Source organism: Misgurnus anguillicaudatus, chromosome 21 (genome assembly GCF_027580225.2).
Source record: "Misgurnus anguillicaudatus chromosome 21, ASM2758022v2, whole genome shotgun sequence".
Taxonomy (NCBI): Eukaryota; Metazoa; Chordata; class Actinopteri; order Cypriniformes; family Cobitidae; genus Misgurnus; species Misgurnus anguillicaudatus.
The window spans coordinates 17,400,001-17,418,126 of NC_073357.2; the positions used below are offsets into that span (position 1 = coordinate 17,400,001).

General features: G+C 46.3%; 1 long non-coding RNA gene, 56 other non-coding genes and 6 pseudogenes across 57 annotated transcripts in view; all 63 read right to left on the bottom strand.

The window, feature by feature from the left end:
* LOC141356400 (5S ribosomal RNA) overlaps positions 1 to 39 on the bottom strand; it is a 119-nt gene extending 80 nt beyond the window's left edge. The window contains exon 1 of the ribosomal RNA XR_012362860.1: positions 1 to 39. This exon is cut by the window's left edge and continues 80 nt beyond it. This is a non-coding gene — a ribosomal RNA (5S ribosomal RNA).
* LOC141353270 (uncharacterized) overlaps positions 1 to 18,126 on the bottom strand; it is a 508,637-nt gene that overhangs the window by 77,461 nt on the left and 413,050 nt on the right. The window lies entirely within an intron of this gene.
* Positions 181 to 299, bottom strand: LOC141356401 (5S ribosomal RNA). The gene has a single exon (XR_012362861.1). It is a non-coding gene; the product is annotated as a 5S ribosomal RNA (ribosomal RNA).
* On the bottom strand, positions 441 to 559 carry LOC141356966 (5S ribosomal RNA). Its single transcript, XR_012363438.1, has one exon. It is a non-coding gene; the product is annotated as a 5S ribosomal RNA (ribosomal RNA).
* LOC141356402 (5S ribosomal RNA) lies at positions 689 to 807 on the bottom strand. The gene has a single exon (XR_012362862.1). It is a non-coding gene; the product is annotated as a 5S ribosomal RNA (ribosomal RNA).
* On the bottom strand, positions 950 to 1,068 carry LOC141356403 (5S ribosomal RNA). The gene has a single exon (XR_012362863.1). It is a non-coding gene; the product is annotated as a 5S ribosomal RNA (ribosomal RNA).
* LOC141356967 (5S ribosomal RNA) lies at positions 1,210 to 1,328 on the bottom strand. Its single transcript, XR_012363439.1, has one exon. It is a non-coding gene; the product is annotated as a 5S ribosomal RNA (ribosomal RNA).
* On the bottom strand, positions 1,470 to 1,588 carry LOC141356404 (5S ribosomal RNA). Its single transcript, XR_012362864.1, has one exon. It is a non-coding gene; the product is annotated as a 5S ribosomal RNA (ribosomal RNA).
* Positions 1,729 to 1,847, bottom strand: LOC141356405 (5S ribosomal RNA). The gene has a single exon (XR_012362865.1). It is a non-coding gene; the product is annotated as a 5S ribosomal RNA (ribosomal RNA).
* Positions 1,989 to 2,107, bottom strand: LOC141356406 (5S ribosomal RNA). The gene has a single exon (XR_012362866.1). It is a non-coding gene; the product is annotated as a 5S ribosomal RNA (ribosomal RNA).
* LOC141354235 (5S ribosomal RNA) lies at positions 2,237 to 2,355 on the bottom strand (annotated as a pseudogene).
* LOC141357745 (5S ribosomal RNA) lies at positions 2,497 to 2,615 on the bottom strand. The gene has a single exon (XR_012364232.1). It is a non-coding gene; the product is annotated as a 5S ribosomal RNA (ribosomal RNA).
* LOC141358407 (5S ribosomal RNA) lies at positions 2,757 to 2,875 on the bottom strand. The gene has a single exon (XR_012364902.1). It is a non-coding gene; the product is annotated as a 5S ribosomal RNA (ribosomal RNA).
* Positions 3,017 to 3,135, bottom strand: LOC141357062 (5S ribosomal RNA). The gene has a single exon (XR_012363537.1). It is a non-coding gene; the product is annotated as a 5S ribosomal RNA (ribosomal RNA).
* LOC141358528 (5S ribosomal RNA) lies at positions 3,277 to 3,395 on the bottom strand. The gene has a single exon (XR_012365024.1). It is a non-coding gene; the product is annotated as a 5S ribosomal RNA (ribosomal RNA).
* On the bottom strand, positions 3,537 to 3,655 carry LOC141356408 (5S ribosomal RNA). Its single transcript, XR_012362868.1, has one exon. It is a non-coding gene; the product is annotated as a 5S ribosomal RNA (ribosomal RNA).
* Positions 3,797 to 3,915, bottom strand: LOC141356409 (5S ribosomal RNA). Its single transcript, XR_012362869.1, has one exon. It is a non-coding gene; the product is annotated as a 5S ribosomal RNA (ribosomal RNA).
* On the bottom strand, positions 4,057 to 4,175 carry LOC141356410 (5S ribosomal RNA). Its single transcript, XR_012362870.1, has one exon. It is a non-coding gene; the product is annotated as a 5S ribosomal RNA (ribosomal RNA).
* Positions 4,317 to 4,435, bottom strand: LOC141356411 (5S ribosomal RNA). Its single transcript, XR_012362871.1, has one exon. It is a non-coding gene; the product is annotated as a 5S ribosomal RNA (ribosomal RNA).
* Positions 4,577 to 4,695, bottom strand: LOC141358559 (5S ribosomal RNA). Its single transcript, XR_012365056.1, has one exon. It is a non-coding gene; the product is annotated as a 5S ribosomal RNA (ribosomal RNA).
* LOC141356412 (5S ribosomal RNA) lies at positions 4,825 to 4,943 on the bottom strand. Its single transcript, XR_012362872.1, has one exon. It is a non-coding gene; the product is annotated as a 5S ribosomal RNA (ribosomal RNA).
* Positions 5,085 to 5,203, bottom strand: LOC141356413 (5S ribosomal RNA). The gene has a single exon (XR_012362873.1). It is a non-coding gene; the product is annotated as a 5S ribosomal RNA (ribosomal RNA).
* LOC141358575 (5S ribosomal RNA) lies at positions 5,345 to 5,463 on the bottom strand. Its single transcript, XR_012365072.1, has one exon. It is a non-coding gene; the product is annotated as a 5S ribosomal RNA (ribosomal RNA).
* On the bottom strand, positions 5,605 to 5,723 carry LOC141356414 (5S ribosomal RNA). The gene has a single exon (XR_012362874.1). It is a non-coding gene; the product is annotated as a 5S ribosomal RNA (ribosomal RNA).
* On the bottom strand, positions 5,864 to 5,982 carry LOC141356415 (5S ribosomal RNA). Its single transcript, XR_012362875.1, has one exon. It is a non-coding gene; the product is annotated as a 5S ribosomal RNA (ribosomal RNA).
* LOC141356416 (5S ribosomal RNA) lies at positions 6,124 to 6,242 on the bottom strand. The gene has a single exon (XR_012362876.1). It is a non-coding gene; the product is annotated as a 5S ribosomal RNA (ribosomal RNA).
* Positions 6,372 to 6,490, bottom strand: LOC141354236 (5S ribosomal RNA; annotated as a pseudogene).
* On the bottom strand, positions 6,632 to 6,750 carry LOC141357746 (5S ribosomal RNA). Its single transcript, XR_012364233.1, has one exon. It is a non-coding gene; the product is annotated as a 5S ribosomal RNA (ribosomal RNA).
* On the bottom strand, positions 6,892 to 7,010 carry LOC141358408 (5S ribosomal RNA). The gene has a single exon (XR_012364903.1). It is a non-coding gene; the product is annotated as a 5S ribosomal RNA (ribosomal RNA).
* On the bottom strand, positions 7,152 to 7,270 carry LOC141357063 (5S ribosomal RNA). Its single transcript, XR_012363538.1, has one exon. It is a non-coding gene; the product is annotated as a 5S ribosomal RNA (ribosomal RNA).
* LOC141358529 (5S ribosomal RNA) lies at positions 7,412 to 7,530 on the bottom strand. The gene has a single exon (XR_012365025.1). It is a non-coding gene; the product is annotated as a 5S ribosomal RNA (ribosomal RNA).
* LOC141356417 (5S ribosomal RNA) lies at positions 7,672 to 7,790 on the bottom strand. Its single transcript, XR_012362877.1, has one exon. It is a non-coding gene; the product is annotated as a 5S ribosomal RNA (ribosomal RNA).
* On the bottom strand, positions 7,932 to 8,050 carry LOC141356418 (5S ribosomal RNA). The gene has a single exon (XR_012362879.1). It is a non-coding gene; the product is annotated as a 5S ribosomal RNA (ribosomal RNA).
* On the bottom strand, positions 8,192 to 8,310 carry LOC141357795 (5S ribosomal RNA). The gene has a single exon (XR_012364282.1). It is a non-coding gene; the product is annotated as a 5S ribosomal RNA (ribosomal RNA).
* Positions 8,452 to 8,570, bottom strand: LOC141356419 (5S ribosomal RNA). Its single transcript, XR_012362880.1, has one exon. It is a non-coding gene; the product is annotated as a 5S ribosomal RNA (ribosomal RNA).
* On the bottom strand, positions 8,712 to 8,830 carry LOC141357065 (5S ribosomal RNA). Its single transcript, XR_012363540.1, has one exon. It is a non-coding gene; the product is annotated as a 5S ribosomal RNA (ribosomal RNA).
* On the bottom strand, positions 8,972 to 9,090 carry LOC141356420 (5S ribosomal RNA). The gene has a single exon (XR_012362881.1). It is a non-coding gene; the product is annotated as a 5S ribosomal RNA (ribosomal RNA).
* On the bottom strand, positions 9,220 to 9,338 carry LOC141356421 (5S ribosomal RNA). Its single transcript, XR_012362882.1, has one exon. It is a non-coding gene; the product is annotated as a 5S ribosomal RNA (ribosomal RNA).
* Positions 9,480 to 9,598, bottom strand: LOC141358430 (5S ribosomal RNA). The gene has a single exon (XR_012364925.1). It is a non-coding gene; the product is annotated as a 5S ribosomal RNA (ribosomal RNA).
* Positions 9,720 to 9,838, bottom strand: LOC141356422 (5S ribosomal RNA). Its single transcript, XR_012362883.1, has one exon. It is a non-coding gene; the product is annotated as a 5S ribosomal RNA (ribosomal RNA).
* Positions 9,980 to 10,098, bottom strand: LOC141356423 (5S ribosomal RNA). The gene has a single exon (XR_012362884.1). It is a non-coding gene; the product is annotated as a 5S ribosomal RNA (ribosomal RNA).
* Positions 10,240 to 10,358, bottom strand: LOC141356424 (5S ribosomal RNA). Its single transcript, XR_012362885.1, has one exon. It is a non-coding gene; the product is annotated as a 5S ribosomal RNA (ribosomal RNA).
* LOC141353720 (5S ribosomal RNA) lies at positions 10,488 to 10,606 on the bottom strand (annotated as a pseudogene).
* On the bottom strand, positions 10,748 to 10,866 carry LOC141356425 (5S ribosomal RNA). Its single transcript, XR_012362886.1, has one exon. It is a non-coding gene; the product is annotated as a 5S ribosomal RNA (ribosomal RNA).
* On the bottom strand, positions 11,008 to 11,126 carry LOC141358556 (5S ribosomal RNA). The gene has a single exon (XR_012365053.1). It is a non-coding gene; the product is annotated as a 5S ribosomal RNA (ribosomal RNA).
* On the bottom strand, positions 11,268 to 11,386 carry LOC141353468 (5S ribosomal RNA). Its single transcript, XR_012360564.1, has one exon. It is a non-coding gene; the product is annotated as a 5S ribosomal RNA (ribosomal RNA).
* On the bottom strand, positions 11,508 to 11,626 carry LOC141356426 (5S ribosomal RNA). Its single transcript, XR_012362887.1, has one exon. It is a non-coding gene; the product is annotated as a 5S ribosomal RNA (ribosomal RNA).
* Positions 11,768 to 11,886, bottom strand: LOC141356427 (5S ribosomal RNA). Its single transcript, XR_012362888.1, has one exon. It is a non-coding gene; the product is annotated as a 5S ribosomal RNA (ribosomal RNA).
* LOC141358558 (5S ribosomal RNA) lies at positions 12,028 to 12,146 on the bottom strand. Its single transcript, XR_012365055.1, has one exon. It is a non-coding gene; the product is annotated as a 5S ribosomal RNA (ribosomal RNA).
* LOC141353469 (5S ribosomal RNA) lies at positions 12,288 to 12,406 on the bottom strand. The gene has a single exon (XR_012360565.1). It is a non-coding gene; the product is annotated as a 5S ribosomal RNA (ribosomal RNA).
* LOC141356428 (5S ribosomal RNA) lies at positions 12,547 to 12,665 on the bottom strand. Its single transcript, XR_012362890.1, has one exon. It is a non-coding gene; the product is annotated as a 5S ribosomal RNA (ribosomal RNA).
* On the bottom strand, positions 12,807 to 12,925 carry LOC141353740 (5S ribosomal RNA; annotated as a pseudogene).
* LOC141353678 (5S ribosomal RNA) lies at positions 13,055 to 13,173 on the bottom strand (annotated as a pseudogene).
* LOC141356429 (5S ribosomal RNA) lies at positions 13,315 to 13,433 on the bottom strand. Its single transcript, XR_012362891.1, has one exon. It is a non-coding gene; the product is annotated as a 5S ribosomal RNA (ribosomal RNA).
* LOC141356430 (5S ribosomal RNA) lies at positions 13,575 to 13,693 on the bottom strand. Its single transcript, XR_012362892.1, has one exon. It is a non-coding gene; the product is annotated as a 5S ribosomal RNA (ribosomal RNA).
* Positions 13,835 to 13,953, bottom strand: LOC141356431 (5S ribosomal RNA). The gene has a single exon (XR_012362893.1). It is a non-coding gene; the product is annotated as a 5S ribosomal RNA (ribosomal RNA).
* On the bottom strand, positions 14,095 to 14,213 carry LOC141356432 (5S ribosomal RNA). Its single transcript, XR_012362894.1, has one exon. It is a non-coding gene; the product is annotated as a 5S ribosomal RNA (ribosomal RNA).
* LOC141356433 (5S ribosomal RNA) lies at positions 14,355 to 14,473 on the bottom strand. Its single transcript, XR_012362895.1, has one exon. It is a non-coding gene; the product is annotated as a 5S ribosomal RNA (ribosomal RNA).
* LOC141353679 (5S ribosomal RNA) lies at positions 14,603 to 14,721 on the bottom strand (annotated as a pseudogene).
* LOC141356434 (5S ribosomal RNA) lies at positions 14,863 to 14,981 on the bottom strand. Its single transcript, XR_012362896.1, has one exon. It is a non-coding gene; the product is annotated as a 5S ribosomal RNA (ribosomal RNA).
* LOC141356435 (5S ribosomal RNA) lies at positions 15,123 to 15,241 on the bottom strand. The gene has a single exon (XR_012362897.1). It is a non-coding gene; the product is annotated as a 5S ribosomal RNA (ribosomal RNA).
* LOC141357271 (5S ribosomal RNA) lies at positions 15,383 to 15,501 on the bottom strand. The gene has a single exon (XR_012363752.1). It is a non-coding gene; the product is annotated as a 5S ribosomal RNA (ribosomal RNA).
* Positions 15,643 to 15,761, bottom strand: LOC141356436 (5S ribosomal RNA). Its single transcript, XR_012362898.1, has one exon. It is a non-coding gene; the product is annotated as a 5S ribosomal RNA (ribosomal RNA).

The window sequence follows — 18,126 nt, forward strand, 5'->3', positions numbered from 1 at the left end:
GACGAGAGCGGGCGTGCTCAGGGTGGTGTGGCCGTAAGCGAGCGCTGACTCGATTCGAGAGCCACTTCAAGACTAATGTGGCAACGCCATGCCATCGGCGAACGCTTACAGAAAGGATGCATTTCTGGAAAAAAATTATATGAATAAATAATTAAATAATTAATTAAATAAAGAATTAAATGCTTACAGCACCTGGTATTCCCAGGCGGTCTCCCATCCAAGTACTAACCAGGCCCGACCCTGCTTGGCTTCCGAGATCAGACGAGAGCGGGCGTGCTCAGGGTGGTGTGGCCGTAAGCGAGCGCTGACTCGATTCGAGAGCCACTTCAAGACTAATGTGGCAACGGCATGCCATCGGCGAACGCTTACAGAAAGGATGCATTTCTGGAAAAAAATTATATGAATAAATAATTAAATAATTAATTAAATAAAGAATTAAATGCTTACAGCACCTGGTATTCCCAGGCGGTCTCCCATCCAAGTACTAACCAGGCCCGACCCTGCTTGGCTTCCGAGATCAGACGAGAGCGGGCGTGCTCAGGGCGGTGTGGCCGTAAGCGAGCGCTGACTCGATTCGAGAGCCACTTCAAGACTAATGTGGCAACGCCATGCCATCGGCGAACGCTTACAGAAAGGATGCATTTCTGGAAAAAAATTATATGAATAAATAAATAAATAATTAATTAAATGCTTACAGCACCTGGTATTCCCAGGCGGTCTCCCATCCAAGTACTAACCAGGCCCGACCCTGCTTGGCTTCCGAGATCAGACGAGAGCGGGCGTGCTCAGGGTGGTGTGGCCGTAAGCGAGCGCTGACTCGATTCGAGAGCCACTTCAAGAGTAATGTGGCAACGCCATGCCATCGGCGAACGCTTACAGAAAGGATGCATTTCTGGAAAAAAAATTATATGAATAAATAATTAAATAATTAATTAAATAAAGAATTTAATGCTTACAGCACCTGGTATTCCCAGGCGGTCTCCCATCCAAGTACTAACCAGGCCCGACCCTGCTTGGCTTCCGAGATCAGACGAGAGCGGGCGTGCTCAGGGTGGTGTGGCCGTAAGCGAGCGCTGACTCGATTCGAGAGCCACTTCAAGACTAATGTGGCAACGCCATGCCATCGGCGAACGCTTACAGAAAGGATGCATTTCTGGAAAAAAATTATATGAATAAATAATTAAATAATTAATTAAATAAAGAATTAAATGCTTACAGCACCTGGTATTCCCAGGCGGTCTCCCATCCAAGTACTAACCAGGCCCGACCCTGCTTGGCTTCCGAGATCAGACGAGAGCGGGCGTGCTCAGGGCGGTGTGGCCGTAAGCGAGCGCTGATTCGATTCGAGAGCCACATCAAGACTAATGTGGCAACGCCATGCCATCGGCGAACGCTTACAGAAAGGATGCATTTCTGGAAAAAAATCATATGAATAAATAATTAAATAATTAATTAAATAAAGAATTAAATGCTTACAGCACCTGGTATTCCCAGGCGGTCTCCCATCCAAGTACTAACCAGGCCCGACCCTGCTTGGCTTCCGAGATCAGACGAGAGCGGGCGTGCTCAGGGTGGTGTGGCCGTAAGCGAGCGCTGACTCGATTCGAGAGCCACTTCAAGACTAATGTGGCAACGCCATGCCATCGGCGAACGCTTACAGAAAGGATGCATTTCTGGAAAAAAATTATATGAATAAATAATTAAATAATTAATTAAAAAAGAATTAAATGCTTACAGCACCTGGTATTCCCAGGCGGTCTCCCATCCAAGTACTAACCAGGCCCGACCCTGCTTGGCTTCCGAGATCAGACGAGAGCGGGCGTGCTCAGGGTGGTGTGGCCGTAAGCGAGCGCTGACTCGATTCGAGAGCCACTTCAAGACTAATGTGGCAACGCCATGCCATCGGCGAACGCTTACAGAAAGGATGCATTTCTGGAAAAAAATTATATGAATAAATAATTAAATAATTAATTAAATAAAGAATTAAATGCTTACAGCACCTGGTATTCCCAGGCGGTCTCCCATCCAAGTACTAACCAGGCCCGACCCTGCTTGGCTTCCGAGATCAGACGAGAGCGGGCGTGCTCAGGGTGGTGTGGCCGTAAGCGAGCGCTGACTCGATTCGAGAGCCACTTCAAGACTAATGTGGCAACGCCATGCCATCGGCGAACGCTTACAGAAAGGATGCATTTCTGGAAAAAAATTATATGAATAAATAAATAAATAATTAATTAAATGCTTACAGCACCTGGTATTCCCAGGCGGTCTCCCATCCAAGTACTAACCAGGCCAGACCCTGCTTGGCTTCCGAGATCAGACGAGAGCGGGCGTGCTCAGGGTGGTGGGGCCGTGAGCGAGCGCTGACTCGATTCGAGAGCCACTTCAAGACTAATGTGGCAACGCCATGCCATCGGCGAACGCTTACAGAAAGGATGCATTTCTGGAAAAAAATTATATGAATAAATAATTAAATAATTAATTAAATAAAGAATTAAATGCTTACAGCACCTGGTATTCCCAGGCGGTCTCCCATCCAAGTACTAACCAGGCCCGACCCTGCTTGGCTTCCGAGATCAGACGAGAGCGGGCGTGCTCAGGGTGGAGTGGCCGTAAGCGAGCGCTGACTCGATTCGAGAGCCACTTCAAGACTAATGTGGCAACGCCATGCCATCGGCGAACGCTTACAGAAAGGATGCATTTCTGGAAAAAAATTATATGAATAAATAATTAAATAATTAATTAAATAAAGAATTAAATGCTTACAGCACCTGGTATTCCCAGGCGGTCTCCCATCCAAGTAGTAACCAGGCCCGACCCTGCTTGGCTTCCGAGATCAGACGAGAGCGGGCGTGCTCAGGGTGGTGTGGCCGTAAGCGAGCGCTGACTCGATTCGAGAGCCACTTCAAGACTAATGTGGCAACGCCATGCCATCGGCGAACGCTTACAGAAAGAATGCATTTCTGGAAAAAAATTATATGAATAAATAATTAAATAATTAATTAAATAAAGAATCAAACGCTTACAGCACCTGGTATTCCCAGGCGGTCTCCCATCCAAGTACTAACCAGGCCCGACCCTGCTTGGCTTCCGAGATCAGACGAGAGCGGGCGTGCTCAGGGTGGTGTGGCCGTAAGCGAGCGCTGACTCGATTCGAGAGCCACTTCAAGACTAATGTGGCAACGCCATGCCATCGGCGAACGCTTACAGAAAGGATGCATTTCTGGAAAAAAATTATATGAATAAATAATTAAATAATTAATTAAATAAAGAATTAAATGCTTACAGCACCTGGTATTCCCAGGCGGTCTCCCATCCAAGTACTAACCAGGCCCGAGCCTGCTTGGCTTCCGAGATCAGACGAGAGCGGGCGTGCTCAGGGTGGTGTGGCCGTAAGCGAGCGCTGACTCGATTCGAGAGCCACTTCAAGACTAATGTGGCAACGCCATGCCATCGGCGAACGCTTACAGAAAGGATGCATTTCTGGAAAAAAATTATATGAATAAATAATTAAATAATTAATTAAATAAAGAATTAAATGCTTACAGCACCTGGTATTCCCAGGCGGTCTCCCATCCAAGTACTAACCAGGCCCGACCCTGCTTGGCTTCCGAGATCAGACGAGAGCGGGCGTGCTCAGGGTGGTGTGGCCGTAAGCGAGCGCTGACTCGATTCGAGAGCCACTTCAAGACTAATGTGGCAACGCCATGCCATCGGCGAACGCTTACAGAAAGGATGCATTTCTGGAAAAAAATTATATGAATAAATAATTAAATAATTAATTAAATAAAGAATTAAATGCTTACAGCACCTGGTATTCCCAGGCGGTCTCCCATCCAAGTACTAACCAGGCCCGACCCTGCTTGGCTTCCGAGATCAGACGAGAGCGGGCGTGCTCAGGGTGGTGTGGCCGTAAGCGAGCGCTGACTCGATTCGAGAGCCACTTCAAGACTAATGTGGCAACGCCATGCCATCGGCGAACGCTTACAGAAAGGATGCATTTCTGGAAAAAAATTATATGAATAAATAATTAAATAATTAATTAAATAAAGAATTTAATGCTTACAGCACCTGGTATTCCCAGGCGGTCTCCCATCCAAGTACTAACCAGGCCCGACCCTGCTTGGCTTCCGAGATCAGACGAGAGCGGGCGTGCTCAGGGTGGTGTGGCCGTAAGCGAGCGCTGACTCGATTCGAGAGCCACTTCAAGACTAATGTGGCAACGCCATGCCATCGGCGAACGCTTACAGAAAGGATGCATTTCTGGAAAAAAATTATATGAATAAATAATTAAATAATTAATTAAATAAAGAATTAAATGCTTACAGCACCTGGTATTCCCAGGCGGTCTCCCATCCAAGTACTAACCAGGCCCGACCCTGCTTGGCTTCCGAGATCAGACGAGAGCGGGCGTGCTCAGGGTGGTGTGGCCGTAAGCGAGCGCTGACTCGATTCGAGAGCCACTTCAAGACTAATGTGGCAACGGCATGCCATCGGCGAACGCTTACAGAAAGGATGCATTTCTGGAAAAAAATTATATGAATAAATAATTAAATAATTAATTAAATAAAGAATTAAATGCTTACAGCACCTGGTATTCCCAGGCGGTCTCCCATCCAAGTACTAACCAGGCCCGACCCTGCTTGGCTTCCGAGATCAGACGAGAGCTGGCGTGCTCAGGGCGGTGTGGCCGTAAGCGAGCGCTGACTCGATTCGAGAGCCACTTCAAGACTAATGTGGCAACGCCATGCCATCGGCGAACGCTTACAGAAAGGATGCATTTCTGGAAAAAAATTATATGAATAAATAAATAAATAATTAATTAAATGCTTACAGCACCTGGTATTCCCAGGCGGTCTCCCATCCAAGTACTAACCAGGCCCGACCCTGCTTGGCTTCCGAGATCAGACGAGAGCGGGCGTGCTCAGGGTGGTGTGGCCGTAAGCGAGCGCTGACTCGATTCGAGAGCCACTTCAAGAGTAATGTGGCAACGCCATGCCATCGGCGAACGCTTACAGAAAGGATGCATTTCTGGAAAAAAATTATATGAATAAATAATTAAATAATTAATTAAATAAAGAATTTAATGCTTACAGCACCTGGTATTCCCAGGCGGTCTCCCATCCAAGTACTAACCAGGCCCGACCCTGCTTGGCTTCCGAGATCAGACGAGAGCGGGCGTGCTCAGGGTGGTGTGGCCGTAAGCGAGCGCTGACTCGATTCGAGAGCCACTTCAAGACTAATGTGGCAACGCCATGCCATCGGCGAACGCTTACAGAAAGGATGCATTTCTGGAAAAAAATTATATGAATAAATAATTAAATAATTAATTAAATAAAGAATTAAATGCTTACAGCACCTGGTATTCCCAGGCGGTCTCCCATCCAAGTACTAACCAGGCCCGACCCTGCTTGGCTTCCGAGATCAGACGAGAGCGGGCGTGCTCAGGGCGGTGTGGACGTAAGCGAGCGCTGATTCGATTCGAGAGCCACATCAAGACTAATGTGGCAACGCCATGCCATCGGCGAACGCTTACAGAAAGGATGCATTTCTGGAAAAAAATCATATGAATAAATAATTAAATAATTAATTAAATAAAGAATTAAATGCTTACAGCACCTGGTATTCCCAGGCGGTCTCCCATCCAAGTACTAACCAGGCCCGACCCTGCTTGGCTTCCGAGATCAGACGAGAGCGGGCGTGCTCAGGGTGGTGTGGCCGTAAGCGAGCGCTGACTCGATTCGAGAGCCACTTCAAGACTAATGTGGCAACGCCATGCCATCGGCGAACGCTTACAGAAAGGATGCATTTCTGGAAAAAAATTATATGAATAAATAATTAAATAATTAATTAAAAAAGAATTAAATGCTTACAGCACCTGGTATTCCCAGGCGGTCTCCCATCCAAGTACTAACCAGGCCCGACCCTGCTTGGCTTCCGAGATCAGACGAGAGCGGGCGTGCTCAGGGTGGTGTGGCCGTAAGCGAGCGCTGACTCGATTCGAGAGCCACTTCAAGACTAATGTGGCAACGCCATGCCATCGGCGAACGCTTACAGAAAGGATGCATTTCTGGAAAAAAATTATATGAATAAATAATTAAATAATTAATTAAATAAAGAATTAAATGCTTACAGCACCTGGTATTCCCAGGCGGTCTCCCATCCAAGTACTAACCAGGCCCGACCCTGCTTGGCTTCCGAGATCAGACGAGAGCGGGCGTGCTCAGGGTGGTGTGGCCGTAAGCGAGCGCTGACTCGATTCGAGAGCCACTTCAAGACTAATGTGGCAACGCCATGCCATCGGCGAACGCTTACAGAAAGGATGCATTTCTGGAAAAAAATTATATGAATAAATAAATAAATAATTAATTAAATGCTTACAGCACCTGGTATTCCCAGGCGGTCTCCCATCCAAGTACTAACCAGGCCAGACCCTGCTTGGCTTCCGAGATCAGACGAGAGCGGGCGTGCTCAGGGTGGTGGGGCCGTGAGCGAGCGCTGACTCGATTCGAGAGCCACTTCAAGACTAATGTGGCAACGCCATGCCATCGGCGAACGCTTACAGAAAGGATGCATTTCTGGAAAAAAATTATATGAATAAATAATTAAATAATTAATTAAATAAAGAATTAAATGCTTACAGCACCTGGTATTCCCAGGCGGTCTCCCATCCAAGTACTAACCAGGCCCGACCCTGCTTGGCTTCCGAGATCAGACGAGAGCGGGCGTGCTCAGGGTGGAGTGGCCGTAAGCGAGCGCTGACTCGATTCGAGAGCCACTTCAAGACTAATGTGGCAACGCCATGCCATCGGCGAACGCTTACAGAAAGGATGCATTTCTGGAAAAAAATTATATGAATAAATAATTAAATAATTAATTAAATAAAGAATTAAATGCTTACAGCACCTGGTATTCCCAGGCGGTCTCCCATCCAAGTAGTAACCAGGCCCGACCCTGCTTGGCTTCCGAGATCAGACGAGAGCGGGCGTGCTCAGGGTGGTGTGGCCGTAAGCGAGCGCTGACTCGATTCGAGAGCCACTTCAAGACTAATGTGGCAACGCCATGCCATCGGCGAACGCTTACAGAAAGAATGCATTTCTGGAAAAAAATTATATGAATAAATAATTAAATAATTAATTAAATAAAGAATCAAACGCTTACAGCACCTGGTATTCCCAGGCGGTCTCCCATCCAAGTACTAACCAGGCCCGACCCTGCTTGGCTTCCGAGATCAGACGAGAGCGGGCGTGCTCAGGGTGGTGTGGCCGTAAGCGAGCGCTGACTCGATTCGAGAGCCACTTCAAGACTAATGTGGCAACGCCATGCCATCGGCGAACGCTTACAGAAAGGATGCATTTCTGGAAAAAAATTATATGAATAAATAATTAAATAATTAATTAAATAAAGAATTAAATGCTTACAGCACCTGGTATTCCCAGGCGGTCTCCCATCCAAGTACTAACCAGGCCCGAGCCTGCTTGGCTTCCGAGATCAGACGAGAGCGGGCGTGCTCAGGGTGGTGTGGCCGTAAGCGAGCGCTGACTCGATTCGAGAGCCACTTCAAGACTAATGTGGCAACGCCATGCCATCGGCGAACGCTTACAGAAAGGATGCATTTCTGGAAAAAAATTATATGAATAAATAATTAAATAATTAATTAAATAAAGAATTAAATGCTTACAGCACCTGGTATTCCCAGGCGGTCTCCCATCCAAGTACTAACCAGGCCCGACCCTGCTTGGCTTCCGAGATCAGACGAGAGCGGGCGTGCTCAGGGTGGTGTGGCCGTAAGCGAGCGCTGACTCGATTCGAGAGCCACTTCAAGACTAATGTGGCAACGCCATGCCATCGGCGAACGCTTACAGAAAGGATGCATTTCTGGAAAAAAATTATATGAATAAATAATTAAATAATTAATTAAATAAAGAATTAAATGCTTACAGCACCTGGTATTCCCAGGCGGTCTCCCATCCAAGTACTAACCAGGCCCGACCCTGCTTGGCTTCCGAGATCAGACGAGAGCGGGCGTGCTCAGGGTGGTGTGGCCGTAAGCGAGCGCTGACTCGATTCGAGAGCCACTTCAAGACTAATGTGGCAACGCCATGCCATCGGCGAACGCTTACAGAAAGGATGCATTTCTGGAAAAAAATTATATGAATAAATAATTAAATAATTAATTAAATAAAGAATTTAATGCTTACAGCACCTGGTATTCCCAGGCGGTCTCCCATCCAAGTACTAACCAGGACCAACCCTGCTTGGCTTCCGAGATCAGACGAGAGCGGGCGTGCTCAGGGTGGTGTGGCCGTAAGCGAGCGCTGACTCGATTCGAGAGCCACTTCAAGACTAATGTGGCAACGCCATGCCATCGGCGAACGCTTACAGAAAGGATGCATTTCTGGAAAAAAATTATATGAATAAATAATTAAATAATTAATTAAATAAAGAATTAAATGCTTACAGCACCTGGTATTCCCAGGCGGTCTCCCATCCAAGTACTAACCAGGCCCGACCCTGCTTGGCTTCCGAGATCAGACGAGAGCGGGCGTGCTCAGGGTGGTGTGGCCGTAAGCGAGCGCTGACTCGATTCGAGAGCCACTTCAAGACTAATGTGGCAACGCCATGCCATCGGCGAACGCTTACAGAAAGAATGCATTTCTGGAAAAAAATTATATGAATAAATAATTAAATAATTAATTAAATAAAGAATCAAACGCTTACAGCACCTGGTATTCCCAGGCGGTCTCCCATCCAAGTACTAACCAGGCCCGACCCTGCTTGGCTTCCGAGATCAGACGAGAGCGGGCGTGCTCAGGGTGGTGTGGCCGTAAGCGAGCGCTGACTCGATTCGAGAGCCACTTCAAGACTAATGTGGCAACGCCATGCCTTCGGCGAACGCTTACAGAAAGGATGCATTTCTGGAAAAAAATTATATGAATAAATAATTAAATAATTAATTAAATAAAGAATTAAATGCTTACAGCACCTGGTATTCCCAGGCGGTCTCCCATCCAAGTACTAACCAGGCCCGACCCTGCTTGGCTTCCGAGATCAGACGAGAGCGGGCGTGCTCAGGGTGGTGTGGCCGTAAGCGAGCGCTGGCTCGATTCGAGAGCCACTTCAAGACTAATGTGGCAACGGCATGCCATCGGCGAACGCTTACAGAAAGGATGCATTTCTGGAAAAAAATTATATGAATAAATAATTAAATAATTAATTAAATGCTTACAGCACCTGGTATTCCCAGGCGGTCTCCCATCCAAGTACTAACCAGGCCCGACCCTGCTTGGCTTCCGAGATCAGACGAGAGCGGGCGTGCTCAGGGTGGTGTGGCCGTAAGCGAGCGCTGACTCGATTCGAGAGCCACTTCAAGACTAATGTGGCAACACCATGCCATCGGCGAACGCTTACAGAAAGGATGCATTTCTGGAAAAAAATTATATGAATAAATAATTAAATAATTAATTAAATAAAGAATTAAATGCTTACAGCACCTGGTATTCCCAGGCGGTCTCCCATCCAAGTACTAACCAGGCCCGACCCTGCTTGGCTTCCGAGATCAGACGAGAGCGTGCGTGCTCAGGGTGGTGTGGCCGTAAGCGAGCGCTGGCTCGATTCGAGAGCCACTTCAAGACTAATGTGGCAACGGCATGCCATCGGCGAACGCTTACAGAAAGGATGCATTTCTGGAAAAAAATTATATGAATAAATAATTAATTAAATGCTTACAGCACCTGGTATTCCCAGGCGGTCTCCCATCCAAGTACTAACCAGGCCCGACCCTGCTTGGCTTCCGAGATCAGACGAGAGCGGGCGTGCTCAGGGTGGTGTGGCCGTAAGCGAGCGCTGACTCGATTCGAGAGCCACTTCAAGACTAATGTGGCAACACCATGCCATCGGCGAACGCTTACAGAAAGGATGCATTTCTGGAAAAAAATTATATGAATAAATAATTAAATAATTAATTAAATAAAGAATTAAATGCTTACAGCACCTGGTATTCCCAGGCGGTCTCCCATCCAAGTACTAACCAGGCCCGACCCTGCTTGGCTTCCGAGATCAGACGAGAGCGGGCGTGCTCAGGGTGGTGTGGCCGTAAGCGAGCGCTGACTCGATTCGAGAGCCACTTCAAGACTAATGTGGCAACGCCATGCCATCGGCGAACGCTTACAGAAAGGATGCATTTCTGGAAAAAAATTATATAAATAAATAATTAAATAATTAATTAAATAAAGAATTAAATGCTTACAGCACCTGGTATTCCCAGGCGGTCTCCCATCCAAGTACTAACCAGGCCCGACCCTGCTTGGCTTCCGAGATCAGACGAGAGCGGGCGTGCTCAGGGTGGTGTGGCCGTAAGCGAGCGCTGACTCGATTCGAGAGCCACTTCAAGACTAATGTGGCAACGCCATGCCATCGGCGAACGCTTACAGAAAGGATGCATTTCTGGAAAAAAATTATATGAATAAATAAATAAATAATTAATTAAATGCTTACAGCACCTGGTATTCCCAGGCGGTCTCCCATCCAAGTACTAACCAGGCCGGACCCTGCTTGGCTTCCGAGATCAGACGAGAGCGGGCGTGCTCAGGGTGGTGTGGCCGTAAGCGAGCGCTGACTCGATTCGAGAGCCACTTCAAGACTAATGTGGCAACGCCATGCCATCGGCGAACGCTTACAGAAAGGATGCATTTCTGGAAAAAAATTATATGAATAAATAATTAAATAATTAATTAAATAAAGAATTTAATGCTTACAGCACCTGGTATTCCCAGGCGGTCTCCCATCCAAGTACTAACCAGGCCCGACCCTGCTTGGCTTCCGAGATCAGACGAGAGCGGGCGTGCTCAGGGTGGTGTGGCCGTAAGCGAGCGCTGACTCGATTCGAGAGCCACTTCAAGACTAATGTGGCAACGCCATGCCATCGGCGAACGCTTACAGAAAGGATGCATTTCTGGAAAAAAATTATATGAATAAATAATTAAATAATTAATTAAATAAAGAATTAAATGCTTACAGCACCTGGTATTCCCAGGCGGTCTCCCATCCAAGTACTAACCAGGCCCGACCCTTCTTGGCTTCCGAGATCAGACGAGAGCGGGCGTGCTCAGGGCGGTGTGGCCGTAAGCGAGCGCTGACTCGATTCGAGAGCCACTTCAAGACTAATGTGGCAACGCCATGCCATCGGCGAACGCTTACAGAAAGGATGCATTTCTGGAAAAAAATCATATGAATAAATAATTAAATAATTAATTAAATAAAGAATTAAATGCTTACAGCACCTGGTATCCCCAGGCGGTCTCCCATCCAGGTACTAACCAGGCCCGACCCTGCTTGGCTTCCGAGATCAGACGAGAGCGGGCGTGCTCAGGGTGGTGTGGCCGTAAGCGAGCGCTGACTCGATTCGAGAGCCACTTCAAGACTAATGTGGCAACGCCATGCCATCGGCGAACGCTTACAGAAAGGATGCATTTCTGGAAAAAAATTATATGAATAAATAATTAATTAAATGCTTACAGCACCTGGTATTCCCAGGCGGTCTCCCATCCAAGTACTAACCAGGCCCGACCCTGCTTGGCTTCCGAGATCAGACGAGAGCGGGCGTGCTCAGGGTGGTGTGGCCGTAAGCGAGCGCTGACTCGATTCGAGAGCCACTTCAAGACTAATGTGGCAACGCCATGCCATCGGCGAACGCTTACAGAAAGGATGCATTTCTGGAAAAAAATTATATGAATAAATAATTAAATAATTAATTAAATAAAGAATTTAATGCTTACAGCACCTGGTATTCCCAGGCGGTCTCCCATCCAAGTACTAACCAGGCCCGACCCTGCTTGGCTTCCGAGATCAGACGAGAGCGGGCGTGCTCAGGGTGGTGTGGCCGTAAGCGAGCGCTGACTCGATTCGAGAGCCACTTCAAGACTAATGTGGCAACGCCATGCCATCGGCGAACGCTTACAGAAAGGATGCATTTCTGGAAAAAAATTATATGAATAAATAATTAAATAATTAATTAAATAAAGAATTAAATGCTTACAGCACCTGGTATTCCCAGGCGGTCTCCCATCCAAGTACTAACCAGGCCCGACCCTTCTTGGCTTCCGAGATCAGACGAGAGCGGGCGTGCTCAGGGCGGTGTGGCCGTAAGCGAGCGCTGACTCGATTCGAGAGCCACTTCAAGACTAATGTGGCAACGCCATGCCATCGGCGAACGCTTACAGAAAGGATGCATTTCTGGAAAAAAATCATATGAATAAATAATTAAATAATTAATTAAATAAAGAATTAAATGCTTACAGCACCTGGTATCCCCAGGCGGTCTCCCATCCAGGTACTAACCAGGCCCGACCCTGCTTGGCTTCCGAGATCAGACGAGAGCGGGCGTGCTCAGGGTGGTGTGGCCGTAAGCGAGCGCTGACTCGATTCGAGAGCCACTTCAAGACTAATGTGGCAACGCCATGCCATCGGCGAACGCTTACAGAAAGGATGCATTTCTGGAAAAAAATTATATGAATAAATAATTAAATAATTAATTAAAAAAGAATTAAATGCTTACAGCACCTGGTATTCCCAGGCGGTCTCCCATCCAAGTACTAACCAGGCCCGACCCTGCTTGGCTTCCGAGATCAGACGAGAGCGGGCGTGCTCAGGGTGGTGTGGCCGTAAGCGAGCGCTGACTCGATTCGAGAGCCACTTCAAGACTAATGTGGCAACGCCATGCCATCGGCGAACGCTTACAGAAAGGATGCATTTCTGGAAAAAAATTATATGAATAAATAATTAAATAATTAATTAAATAAAGAATTAAATGCTTACAGCACCTGGTATTCCCAGGCGGTCTCGCATCCAAGTACTAACCAGGCCCGACCCTGCTTGGCTTCCGAGATCAGACGAGAGCGGGCGTGCTCAGGGTGGTGTGGCCGTAAGCGAGCGCTGACTCGATTCGAGAGCCACTTCAAGACTAATGTGGCAACGCCATGCCATCAGCGAACGCTTACAGAAAGGATGCATTTCTGGAAAAAAATTATATGAATAAATAATTAAATAATTAATTAAATGCTTACAGCACCTGGTATTCCCAGGCGGTCTCCCATCCAAGTACTAAACAGGCCCGACCTTGCTTGGCTTCCGAGATCAGACGAGAGCGGGCGTGCTCAGGGTGGTGTGGCCGTAAGCGAACGCTGACTCGATTTGAGAGCCACTTCAAGACTAATGTGGCAACGCCATGCCATCGGCGAACGCTTACAGAAAGGATGCATTTCTGGAAAAAAATTATATGAATAAATAATTAAATAATTAATTAAATAAAGAATTAAATGCTTACAGCACCTGGTATTCCCAGGCGGTCTCCCATCCAAGTACTAACCAGGCCCGACCCTGCTTGGCTTCCGAGATCAGACGAGAGCGGGCGTGCTCAGGGTGGTGTGGCCGTAAGCGAGCGCTGACTCGATTCGAGAGCCACTTCAAGACTAATGTGGCAACGCCATGCCATCGGCGAACGCTTACAGAAAGGATGCATTTCTGGAAAAAAATTATATGAACAAATAATTAAATAATTAATTAAATAAAGAATTAAATGCTTACAGCACCTGGTATTCCCAGGCGGTCTCCCATCCAAGTACTAACCAGGCCCGACCCTGCTTGGCTTCCGAGATCAGACGAGAGCGGGCGTGCTCAGGGTGGTGTGGCCGTAAGCGAGCGCTGACTCGATTCGAGAGCCACTTCAAGACTAATGTGGCAACGCCATGCCATCGGCGAACGCTTACAGAAAGGATGCATTTCTGGAAAAAAATTATATGAATAAATAATGAAATAATTAATTAAATAAAGAATTAAATGCTTACAGCACCTGGTATTCCCAGGCGGTCTCCCATCCAAGTACTAACCAGGCCCGACCCTGCTTGGCTTCCGAGATCAGACGAGAGCGGGCGTGCTCAGGGTGGTGTGGCCGTAAGCGAGCGCTGACTCGATTCGAGAGCCACTTCAAGACTAATGTGGCAACGCCATGCCATCGGCGAACGCTTACAGAAAGGATGCATTTCTGGAAAAAAATTATATGAATAAATAATTAAATAATTAATTAAATAAAGAATTAAATGCTTACAGCACCTGGTATTCCCAGGCGGTCTCCCATCCAAGTACTAACCAGGCCCGACCCTGCTTGGCTTCCGAGATCAGACGAGAGCGGGCGTGCTCAGGGTGGTGTGGCCGTAAGCGAGCGCTGACTCGATTCGAGAGCCACTTCAAGACTAATGTGGCAACGCCATGCCATCGGCGAACGCTTACAGAAAGGATGCATTTCTGGAAAAAAATTATATGAATAAATAATTAAATAATTAATTAAATAAAGAATTAAATGCTTACAGCACCTGGTATTCCCAGGCGGTCTCCCATCCAAGTACTAACCAGGCCCGACCCTGCTTGGCTTCCGAGATCAGACGAGAGCGGGCGTGCTCAGGGTGGTGTGGCCGTAAGCGAGCGCTGACTCGATTCGAGAGCCACTTCAAGACTAATGTGGCAACGCCATGCCATCAGCGAACGCTTACAGAAAGGATGCATTTCTGGAAAAAAATTATATGAATAAATAATTAAATAATTAATTAAATGCTTACAGCACCTGGTATTCCCAGGCGGTCTCCCATCCAAGTACTAAACAGGCCCGACCTTGCTTGGCTTCCGAGATCAGACGAGAGCGGGCGTGCTCAGGGTGGTGTGGCCGTAAGCGAACGCTGACTCGATTCGAGAGCCACTTCAAGACTAATGTGGCAACGCCATGCCATCGGCGAACGCTTACAGAAAGGATGCATTTCTGGAAAAAAATTATATGAATAAATAATTAAATAATTAATTAAATAAAGAATTAAATGCTTACAGCACCTGGTATTCCCAGGCGGTCTCCCATCCAAGTACTAACCAGGCCCGACCCTGCTTGGCTTCCGAGATCAGACGAGAGCGGGCGTGCTCAGGGTGGTGTGGCCGTAAGCGAGCGCTGACTCGATTCGAGAGCCACTTCAAGACTAATGTGGCAACGCCATGCCATCGGCGAACGCTTACAGAAAGGATGCATTTCTGGAAAAAAATTATATGAACAAATAATTAAATAATTAATTAAATAAAGAATTAAATGCTTACAGCACCTGGTATTCCCAGGCGGTCTCCCATCCAAGTACTAACCAGGCCCGACCCTGCTTGGCTTCCGAGATCAGACGAGAGCGGGCGTGCTCAGGGTGGTGTGGCCGTAAGCGAGCGCTGACTCGATTCGAGAGCCACTTCAAGACTAATGTGGCAACGCCATGCCATCGGCGAACGCTTACAGAAAGGATGCATTTCTGGAAAAAAATTATATGAATAAATAATTAAATAATTAATTAAATAAAGAATTAAATGCTTACAGCACCTGGTATTCCCAGGCGGTCTCCCATCCAAGTACTAACCAGGCCCGACCCTGCTTGGCTTCCGAGATCAGACGAGAGCGGGCGTGCTCAGGGTGGTGTGGCCGTAAACGAGCGCTGACTCGATTCGAGAGCCACTTCAAGACTAATGTGGCAACGCCATGCCATCGGCGAACGCTTACAGAAAGGATGCATTTCTGGAAAAAAATTATATGAATAAATAATTAAATAATTAATTAAATAAAGAATTAAATGCTTACAGCACCTGGTATTCCCAGGCGGTCTCCCATCCAAGTACTAACCAGGCCCGACCCTGCTTGGCTTCCGAGATCAGACGAGAGCGGGCGTGCTCAGGGTGGTGTGGCCGTAAGCGAGCGCTGACTCGATTCGAGAGCCACTTCAAGACTAATGTGGCAACGCCATGCCATCGGCGAACGCTTACAGAAAGAATGCATTTCTGGAAAAAAATTATATGAATAAATAATTGTAGGAGCTAAAATAGGATTAATTTAGGTTGTACTTAATTTAATATCTCATGTGAGCTATTTTTTGAGTTTGACACCATCTAGGGGTTGAAGCTGGTGATGCAAGGCCTCTGGAGATAAAGGACTGTGACTCCACCTGAGGGTGTGGCCAGAACAGGAAGTGACAGTCTTTGACCTCAAATCCTGACTCCATGAGAAATACAATCTACAAGTTATCTTTGCAATCCTTTAGTTATTTACGATTTTGAGTTTTTCATTTTGTATGGAGTTACTTTCATTTAATAAATAATCCTTCAGTTCTGCAAAATTATGCTGTGGAAAATTGAATTTTTTGGACAGTGAGCGTCAAGCCTTTTTTTTGTTCAGCCACCAAAGTGGATAATTTATCCATTACAAAAGTCAAAGACTCCTTTCTACAAGCTGAAGAGAAAAAGTGTGCTTGTATTGGAAGAAGTGAGGCGCATGGATATTGATGAGCACATGGCATGGACTGTTTGTTTGGACCGCATGGTATGTACAGCTCTATGCATTTCTTGAGTCAAATCCTTGAAATAATAGAAGATGAACTAGAACAGGATTTCAGATGTTATGAAAATCTGTTAATGAAATGAGCTGATTTGGAAACCATGCAAAGTGTTGGAAGTCTGCTATAGGAAGAGTGGATTATCAGATGATTTGATATCAGTTTAATGGGAATCATCACACTTCCATGCATATTTCATGTGCCATAGCAAGTAGCAAGTATGGAAGCTACAGCTAATGAGTTTGATGAAGAGAAAGTCAAGGGTGACCTCTCAAGTACTGTTATGGATCTAGAAGTTAATGGTCATGTGTCTAAGCTTCGAAATGCTAGAAAAGGAAAGCTTGCACACTTAACTAAGAGAAAAAACATAATGCTTGAACTTATGGAAGATGCTTCATGTGTACAAGAAGTGAAAGAAAATTTGAATAAATTTGTGTCTCTATTGAATGATTTTAAATCTCTTCATGAAACATATCAAGAGTTGTTGTCGGAAGAGGAAGCAAGGCAAGATGAAACTGAATGGTTTAAACCTAAAATGGCAGACATTAACAATTTTCTCTCTTCTGTTTCTGAATGGCTGTCTGGAGTATCTAAAACTGTGGAAAATCAGGAGATTGAAATTGCCCCAAAGGACAGCATCTCTCAGGTATCCAGTTGTAAATCCAGATCAAAAACATTCTCAGTTGCATCTGCAAGTTTACAGGTGGAAGCAGAAAGAGCGGCTATTTTAGCCAAGGTGGCCGCTCTCAGAGAAAAACATGACTTGGAGGATAGAGAGGAAGCACTAAACAAGGAGAGGCAAGCCATAAAGAAGAAACGTGAAGTTTTGGAGCTGAAAGCACAGCTAGAAGCATCATCAGCCAAACTTGCAGTATTGATGTCTGCGGGTAAATATCACGGAGCTGCCGCAGCAGCAGACCTAACAGCTAAACCTCACGATGTGATGGAGCCAAGTGAAGGCCCAATCTTTGATGCTAATACAAATACCTATCCTGCTGACTTGTCATCAAAAAGTTATGTTTCAGAGTGTGAATTCCTTTCTTTGGAGAAAGCCCTTTCTATTGTGCATACCCCAAGTGTTCGACCTAAGGACATTCAACCCAGTCCTATCCCACAGCAGGCAGAAAGCCACAATGCAGCCAGAAAGAAGAACAAAGAGTTCAAGTGCCTGGTCCAGTTAGCCTCCATGCACAGACAAACTCATCCAATACATCTAATGTGTCCGTACAATCTTCAGAGAGTAGTAAGAGTAGCAGGACAAGTATGAGTTCTGATATAAATTTGAACAGTTTAGCAAATATCCTGCAATGCCAAAATGACATAACATCCCTTCTAGTGAAGCAGCATCAGCTGTCAAGTCTGCCGCAGAGAGATATTCCAACTTTCGATGGTGATATTTTGAAGTACAGACCATTCATAAGAGCCTTTGAGTATGGTATTGAGCAAAAAACGGATAACAGTGCTGATCGGCTCTACTTTCTTGATCAATATACCAGTGGCTTTCCCAAAGATCTGGTAAGGAGCTGTCTCCATATGACCCCAGATAAGGGTTATGGTAGAGCAAGAGATTTACTACAGAAACACTTTGGAGATGAATTCAATATGTGTTCTGCCTATATGAAGAAAGCATTAGAATGGCCTTTGATTAGACCTGAGGATTTCAAATCACTGCAAGCCTATGCAGTATTCTTAAGGAGTTGTTGTAATGCAATGGAGGACATGAATTACT